The sequence below is a fragment of the Myotis lucifugus genome, unplaced genomic scaffold, assembly GCF_000147115.1.
Source record: "Myotis lucifugus unplaced genomic scaffold, Myoluc2.0 scaffold_457, whole genome shotgun sequence".
Classification (NCBI taxonomy): domain Eukaryota; kingdom Metazoa; phylum Chordata; class Mammalia; order Chiroptera; family Vespertilionidae; genus Myotis; species Myotis lucifugus.
In genome coordinates, this window is record NW_005871505.1 from 22648 (window position 1) to 31437 (window position 8790).

Consider the following 8790-nt stretch of genomic DNA (forward strand, 5'->3'; position numbering starts at 1 on the left):
CGCTCCAGCAGGTTGTTGAGGAAGGCGGTGACGCTGTCCCATGTGGGTAGATGCTGTTGGAGCCGTCCAGCACGATGACGATGTCCAGCTGCGTGCCGCACTCTGCAAGACAGGCAGCGCATGCGCCTCGGGCAGGAGGGCTCCTGGCCCCGGGGGCGCCCAGGCCTCACTGATGTTTTACCGGGCGCACGCGAGACTTTCAGACCAAAAACAACAGTTAGAAAAGCAGAAGTGATGCCCATTGCATTCCTTAACCACGGGGTCGGAGGTCTAACCAGGCAAAGCTCCTCTCCCCCTAACCTTCTAACACCGCCTGGGCATGGCTGAGCCTGCCCCAGTGTGAGCTTTATAAAGGTGTCCCAAAATTCACGCAAGAAGTAATTTTGATAGAAAACACAGGTTTATAATTAAAAATTGTACATTTTTTATTGATTCATAAAGTACATGGTATAAGGTTATGTATGGAATGGCACATCGGGTAAATGGCCTCCACGGCTTTGCTGGCACATATGCAAAGCCGTGGTCTTCATTGGTCTTCATTGTCCCTGCTCCTGGGCCATAATTGGTACTTGGTAATGCTTGTCAAATTGAAGGGATCGAAATCAAAGGGCAACAGATATTAGAATCTGATTCAATAAACCAAGTAAAATTAGGCTTTTATTTTTTGTTGTTGTTGTTGTTAATGCTCACACAAAATTCAAATCTTGCGTGAATTTTGGGACACCCTTTAGGACAGCTCTCATTCTGGGCATGTTTCACATGAGGCCACCAGCCTCCAACAGGTTCACCCTTTTACATAAACCAACCTGACAGCTCCCGCCGGGGTGTTTAAACACCATTCTGTGGAGGGTTGTTTACACTAATATCAGTTCCCAAAATAGCTGTGAGGTTTGGCGATCTATGGGTAGAGCCAGCCTTTCCCTAACTTGGTCATGCTGGTAGCGGAGCAGACAGCTCAGGCTCTGAGGCCCGCTCCTGCGTGCACACTGTCCCGTTCAGCCCGGCTGTCAGACACGAGAGAGCAGGCGCCCGCCTGTACCTTGCACAGGGGCGATGGAGTTCACCACCTGGAACGAGGGGCTGACGTCAGAGCAGATGCCGGTCGTGTAGTGCAGGTGGCCGCATCGGTAGGCATAGAGGGGCCCGCACGCCTTGGGAACATGAAACGGTGAGAAAGCGTAAGGTTACACACTGTCACGTCGACGTGACTGGACCGCGGCAGACTTCCCAGGCCAGGGACTAGCTACAGTGATGGCGAACCTTCTGAGCTCGGCATGTCAGCATTTTGAAAAACCCTAACTTCACTCTGGTGCCAAGTCACATAGAGAAACTTTTTGATCTTTGCAACCATAGTAAAACAAAGACTTACATTTTTGATATTTATTTTATATATTTAAGTGCCATTTAACAAAGAAAAATCAACCCAAAAAATGAGTTCACGTGTCACCTCTGCCACACGTGTCAGAGGTTCGCCACCACCGGGCGAGCATCACGCCGGGCTCTCTTACCAGGAACCCCCCCTTCGGGTTGGTGACCAACGTGGCTCCGAAGGTCATGTTCTCCTTCACCTCCGTGACGTTGGGAATCGATGTGTTGACTGGAAACAGAACAGACGTTTGTCTCGTTAACACATTCTCTGTGCCGCGCGCTCATCACAGCACACGCTGCTCTTCGTCCAGCTGACCGGTCTCCCAGGAACCCAGGGAGCGCGCGAAGGCTCCGGACGTGGCTCCCGTCCCAGAAGCTGTGCTGGACCATCGTCCCCAATAGTCCTGCTGAACGGTGAAAGGACGCAGAGCGCGGAGGCCACGGACGTGGGACTGCCTCTCACAGAGTGTGGCTAATTCAAACAGGAAAATGTCGGCCTCCTGACACTGCGGACACGATGTAACTCTCACACTTTCTGACATGTTATGTCCGCATGTGACACGTGACTAATGATGAGACATGGCGTTTCTGGCAAGAAGAAGGACACAGGCGAGCAGACCAGGAGAGAAAACTCAAATACAAACTTTCTGACCATTCGTCTTAGCCTCCCGGGGACATCCTGAGGTTTCAGAGGAAACTACAGCAGGATTAGAGCCGGGTCGGGAAGTTTGGATTTAAAAAGAGGACACAAGGAAGGAACTACCTTTGGCATTGCAAGTAGGAAGGTTGGGTCCTAAAACGTGCCGACTGGCAAAAAAATTGGCAAGACAATGAAAGAAAAATACCACATGATCTCACTCATTTATGGATAATAAAGACCATTATAAACTGATGAACAAGAATAGATACAGAGGCAGAGCAGCATGGAACAGACTGTCAAACTACAGCGGAAGGCCAGGGAGGGTTGGGGGGCTGGAGGCGGGTAAAAGATCAACCGAAGGACTTGTATGCATGCATATAAGCATAACCAATGGACATAAGACACTGGGGGGTAGGGGAGGCCGGGGGAATGTCAAGAAGGGGAAAAAAAGGAGACATATATAATATTCTTTGTAATACTTTAAGCAATAAAATAAAATTTAAAAAAAATATTTAAAAATAATAAAATAAAAAAAATTGGCAAGAATTTCTACTTCTTCACCTTGAAAAACCAAAAAGATCGGACAGGAAACACCAAAGGGTCTCCCCTGCCCCAAGTGCACGGACGTCCTGGCAGGGTTGGCTCCCGTTTGTGCTGGAATCTTCCCTCCCTCAGGCCCGGCTATAAATGGACTGAGGGAGCCAGGGGAGCGGATGCCTGAATGGCCACGTCCTGTCGGCATCGGAACAAGGCCTCTGTGGAGAGCTCAGTCTGCCTCGCTCTGGAAGCACCTGGAAGTGGGCGTGATCTCCCTTGGACTCGAACGATCTGGGTTCGAGGTGTGACGCTGGGGTGGGCCAGGGTGAGCCTCCCTGGGACGGGGCTACAGCAGAAGCGCTCCTACTGTTCTCTTTTAAAAATGTTTATTGTAAGCATTTTCTTGCAATCGGTGACACTATTACACATGCCCCCCATCTCCCCCCTTTATCCACCTCCACCCCCCGTGCCTTCACCACACTGTCGTCCCTGTCCATGGGCCACGCATATATGTTCTTTGACTAATCCCTTCAGCTCCTTTCACCCAGTCCCCACCCCTCCCCACTGGACGCAGCTGGAGTCTCCAGCCAACACTGAAACTCCGCTCCCGGGGCCAGCGATGGAGGAGCCGCTCCTGTAGGAGTAACGTCTACACATCACAGCTGCCCCCTCTAGGACAAGGAGACACGGTGCAGAGACAGGCATCTGTGGGGAGAGGCGAGACCGAGAGCGGGCAGACCGGAGGGACCCATTCATGTCAGAAGACGGAGCAGTGGGTGAGTTTCCTGCCTTTGTGTTGGTTTGTTTTCCCCTCAGGGAAGGCCTAGTCAGTGGCTAAACCTCAAAGAGAACTCGTCTTTCCGTCTTGAAAAAGGACAGAAATTGGGGCAATGACCGCGCCTATGAAGCGGGGGGATCTCTTGGAGAGCAGAGCCATGAGGAGCGTTCTGACATGTACACATGTATTCCGTCCAAGTAGCTCAATGACTTGAGCTGTGTGCGTGCAGCCCGGCCTGGAACCTGAGTCCAGCCAAGGAAACCTTCTGCTGGGACTATTCAAGGGCATGGAACACCCCACACCTGTAGCTCCAAGGACAGCCCAGGACACAAGCCCAAGCACAGGAAGAAGCAGAAAAGGGTGACCTGGCCGCAAGAGAAAGAGAATCAATGGGGAAAAAGTTGAGATATTCCAGATGCTGGAATGGTCAGAAACGGGTATGAAAGCAGCGATTACAAGTACGCTCATGACTGCAAAGGAAAACATGTTTACAATAAGCAAACGACTAGGAAGTGTTTAAAGGGAGGGCTGGAAGGACAGTATCTGAAGTGACCCTGCGGGTTATGAGTCACTCCCATGGACCTCACGTTGCATAGCACACCGATGTTTCTAATTCCTGGAGAGTTCTCACAGGAACTTCCTAGTCACGTTCTAGCGACAGTGATGTTTCTACCAAATACCTCTACTTCGACTGAAACATACCTTGTGCTCTTCTCTTTCACAAGTTTGACTCACCTATTGCAATTCCTCTTGCGCTAGTTTCGTGTAAAACACAAACGCTAAGTTGGATTTTTTGGAGGAAAGGGGATGGGTGGGTTTATCTGGAACAGTTGTTCATGTCACCACTGGTTCACAAAGGATGCTGAACAATGGAGGCAGTTGCATGCAACAGCACTAGTAAGACCTTCTAGATCTGTGGTTAGCCTCTAGTGAATTTCTACAGCAAATGAAGGGCCGAGGGGGTCAAAATGCCATCTTACCTGAAGTTGGCTGATAAGAACGGAAGGAAGTGTATAGGGCACTTTGAATATTTTCTAGGGTTGGTTGACATTTATTTGCAGTTAGAACACGGGGCAGCCTTTAGGACCGGACTTTACCGCTCAGACTTGACGTACCTGGTAGATCCAGCTTTACGCAGGGCAGTGCCTCTCCCCTCCCCACGGGACACTTGTAGACGTCGCCCGTCCTGTTCTTGGGCTGGCCAACCAGCGGGGAGCCGATGAGCACCCTGGAAGGTAAGCAACTCGATGAACCATTCTGAATAACAAGAAACACTTTATGGTAGTTGTCCTGTGACTCTTCTAAGACAACTGAGAGCAGCTCCCATAGACATCACCAGAGAGCCCTCCTCCAGGGTCAATTCCATGTCATCCGAAGTGAGCAGAGCGTCTTCTCCACCCTACAGGCGGATCTGAATCACAGGACCCAGAAAGTTCCCAGGCGAGAGGGCTCAGAATATTTCATTTTATTTGATACTAGAGGCTCAGTGCATGAATTTGTGCACTGGAGGGGTGTCCCTCAGCCCAGCCTGCACCCTTTTGCAGCCCAGGACCTCTTGGGGGATATCTGCCTGCTGGCTTAGGCCTGCCCCTGGTGGTCAGTGCGCATCAGAGCGACTGGTCATTCTCGTCATTCTGCATAATGGTTGCTTAGGCTTTTATTATATAGATGACTTATCATATTTTTTATTTGGGGGCTGAAATGATAAGTATTGGTTAAGCCTGCTGCTGTGTCAGTTTATAAAAGACGCATGGAAGTACAGATGAGCTTTTCTCACCAGGATGAGAATCTAATAGAGACGTTAGGAACCGCAGACATTTGCCCAGCATAGATGTAATAGTAGTCTGTGTTGGTCTGTGAGTACTTAGAAAACAAGGACAGCTATGAGACCCGGGTAAAAATCATTTATGTCTTTTAGATGATTAAAAAATCACTCAGATAAAAATTAATGGACACAATATAATCATGATGTATTTGAGTCCCAGCGAGCCGTTACATGGGTCTCCTAGATGTCTTCAGAAGCGGGGCGGGTGAATGTGGCTGATTGTTAGGGCACTGGGGGGACTTGGCAGCTGCGGATTCTTTGCTGGTGAAGCACTGTCCACAGACGCTGACCGCTGGAGGCCAGGGGACTCCTGTCCTGTGCCAACGGCTGCGCTCGGGGGTCTCAGCCTGTATCTTTGTTCCTGTCTGAACGAAGACTCAGAGAGCATAAAGGCCCTCGTCCAGTACATCGATATGCCCATTTGGGCATTTGGAAGTATCGCAACATCCTGGGAAAGGAAACTTAAACAAACTAGTTAAAGTTTATGTGAAAACCTATGTCAATAATGTCACTCAACTGCACACTATCGTCGCCATCCGCACAGGATGTGGGAAACCTGACGGAACAGTCCTCGTGGGAACACCAGAGGGGGTTTTGGTGACAGAAAGAACCCATGAGCCAGCAGCAGCTTTTCGTGCCAAAAATGTGAATGTGACCCGAGGCTGTGTCGCTGGAAATAGATGCCCCGGTCGGGGTCGGTGGAGGAAGTGATAACCCGCCCGCTCTGCTGCCCGGCCCTGTCGGGAATCTCCAAGTTCACAGGGACCGAGGCCCATGGAATGTCCTGGGAGACTGTGACTCAGGCTGCAGCTGGGGACTGGGTCAGACCAGAGCGGCTTGCAGGAGTCGGGGGACGATCAGGGTATAATCTGTCAGGAGGGGAGCTGAGAGGGTAGGGAGGGGTGTGGGTGGATAAGGCAAACATTTTAAAAATTTAAATATTTGAAAGTCTGTCATATTGAAAAGGGATGGGATTTATTTTGCACAGGCCCTTTGTGAGAAGCTAGTATTAACGGAAAGAAGTTCATACTGTAAATACTGAATTGTTGAACAGACTCCCTAAAACATAGTTATGATACAAGGCCTTTGCAAAGGCATTTCTGATAAGAATAAATAAGCATAATAATGCTCAAGCCCTTTAGTACATAATTCTTACTTCTGGGGGTTTGTCCTTTAAAAAAGTGACATAAATTAAGGGGGAAAGTGTAATGCATAAAGATAATGCTCAAAGTGTTATCTACAATAAAAAAGACTAAAACAACCAACAGCCACAATGAATTAATTATTGAGGGTCATTCTATAGGATATTGTGCAGTCATAAAAAATAATGGGTAATAAGCCCTAGCCAGTGTGGCTCAGTGGATAGAGCGTTGGCCTGCAGACCAAAGGGTCTCGGGCTCGATTCTGGTCAAGGGCATATACCTGGTTGCAGGCTCTTCCCTGGCCTAAGTCCTGGATGGGGCGCGTGCAGGAGGCAACCAATCGATGTGTTTCTCTCACATCGATATTTCTCTCTTTCTCTCTTCCATTCTCTCTGAAAATCAATAGAAAAATATCCTCTGGTGAGGATTAAAAAAATAATAATAATGGGTAATAAGGTAGCTTGATGGGATCAAAAATTACTTTTGAGCTAATGTAAGGTAAACCTACCTCATTTAGTGATAACCTAAGACTTAAAGTGAAGTGTAACAAATTACATTCAATGCAGTCCTTATAACGGCCATGCTGATCATCACTAGCATTTAATGGCTTCATGCCACGGTCCAGACACTGGTCTAAGTGCTTTCCATGTAGTATGTAATGTAACATATTACATTATATATAGCATACTAGAGGCCCGGTGCACAAAATTTGTGCACGGGTAGGGTCCCTAGGCCTGGCTGGTGATCAGGGCCGATCGGGGCCTTCCAGCTGCCAGCTGGGGCCTTCCTTCGCTCTGCGCTGCCCCCTGGTGGTCAGCGCACGTCAGAGTGAGCGATCAAACTGCTGGTCTCCCGGTCGAAGGGACACTTTGCATATTAGCCTTTTGTATATAAAGATAATATATGTGTGTGTGTGTGTGTGTGTGTGTGTGTGTGTGTAAATATATATATGAAATATAGCAGGAGCTTCGATGTTGGACTTCATGAGTTCAAACCATGGCTTTAACATTTACTCAGCTGTATGGTTGGTGCCTTGTTTTCTTCATCTGTAAAATGGGAACACTCACAGGCTCACCATGAAAATAAAATGCTAATGTATGTAAAATGCCTAGAAAGGTATTTTGCCCATAGGATGTGCTATCTACATGTTAGTTTTTATTATTATTATAATCTTTTTTTCAGATGATGGAACAGCTACGTGTATATAAAACAGATTAAAAGGGAGCTCACTAAAAACATAAATGATATCGAGAAGGTTATGGGTAGGTTTTATCCCCCCAATACTTTCACAGCCCATTATAATATGATTGATTACATTACTTTTACAGTTAAAAAGTCTCTAAGTTGAGGCTACAAGAGATGGATTAGTGTTTATGAAGAACATTCGACAGGCTCGGCGTCTCGGATAAAACTCAATTTTCAGGTTGTTTAAACTTAGAGAGGAAGCAGAACTATACACCCACGGCACAGCCCTGACTAGGCCTGAACTTCAGCAAAGTCTCAGAAGCGAAAGAGAACACGGCTCTTTTGACAAGTTCAAGGAGCTCCTGTAGCTGGAGCCGACGCTGGTCTGAAAGGTGAGCGGGTTCAGATGCTGAGTGTTCAGATGCTGAGTGCTCTGATGCCGAGTGCTCTGATGCTGAGTGTTCTGATGCTGAGTGTTCCGATGCCGAGTGCTCTGATGCTGAGTGTTCCGATGCTGAGTGTTCAGATGCTGAGTGTTCTGATGCTGAGTGTTCAGATGCTGAGTGCTCTGATGCTGAGTGCTCTGATGCTGAGTGCTCTGATGCCGAGTGCTCTGATGCTGAGTGCTCTGATGCCGAGTGCTCTGATGCTGAGTGCTCTGATGCTGAGTGTTCTGATGCTGAGTGTTCTGATGCTGAGTGCTCCGATGCTGAGTATTCCGATGCTGAGTGTTCTGATGCTGAGTGTTCTGATGCTGAGTGTTCAGATGCTGAGTGTTCTGATGCTGAGTGTTCAGATGCTGAGTGCTCTGATGCTGAGTGCTCTGATGCTGAGTGTTCTGCTGCTGAGTGTTCTGATGCTGAGTGCTCTGATGCTGAGTGCTCAGATGCTGAGTGTTCAGATGCTGAGTGCTCTGATGCTGAGTGTTCTGATGCTGAGTGTTCAGATGCTGAGTGTTCAGATGCTGAGTGTTCTGATGCTGAGTGCTCTGATGCTGAGTGTTCTGATGCTGAGTGTTCTGATGCTGAGTGTTCAGATGCTGAGTGCTCTGATGCTGAGTGTTCTGATGCTGAGTGTTAGATGCTGAGTGCTCTGATGCTGAGTGTTCAGATGCTGAGTGTTCTGATGCTGAGTGTTCTGATGCTGAGTGTTCAGATGCTGAGTGCTCTCATGCTGAGTGCTCTGATGCTGAGTGTTCTGATGCTGAGTGTTCTGATGCTGAGTGTTCAGATGCTGAGTGTTCTGATGCTGAGTGTTCAGATGCTGAGTGCTCTGATGCTGAGTGTTCTGATGCTGAGTGTTCAGATGCTGAGTG

General features: G+C 48.3%; 1 pseudogene; it reads right to left on the reverse strand.

Moving 5' to 3' along the window:
* LOC102439375 overlaps positions 1-8790 on the reverse strand; it is a 34495-nt pseudogene that overhangs the window by 20860 nt on the left and 4845 nt on the right.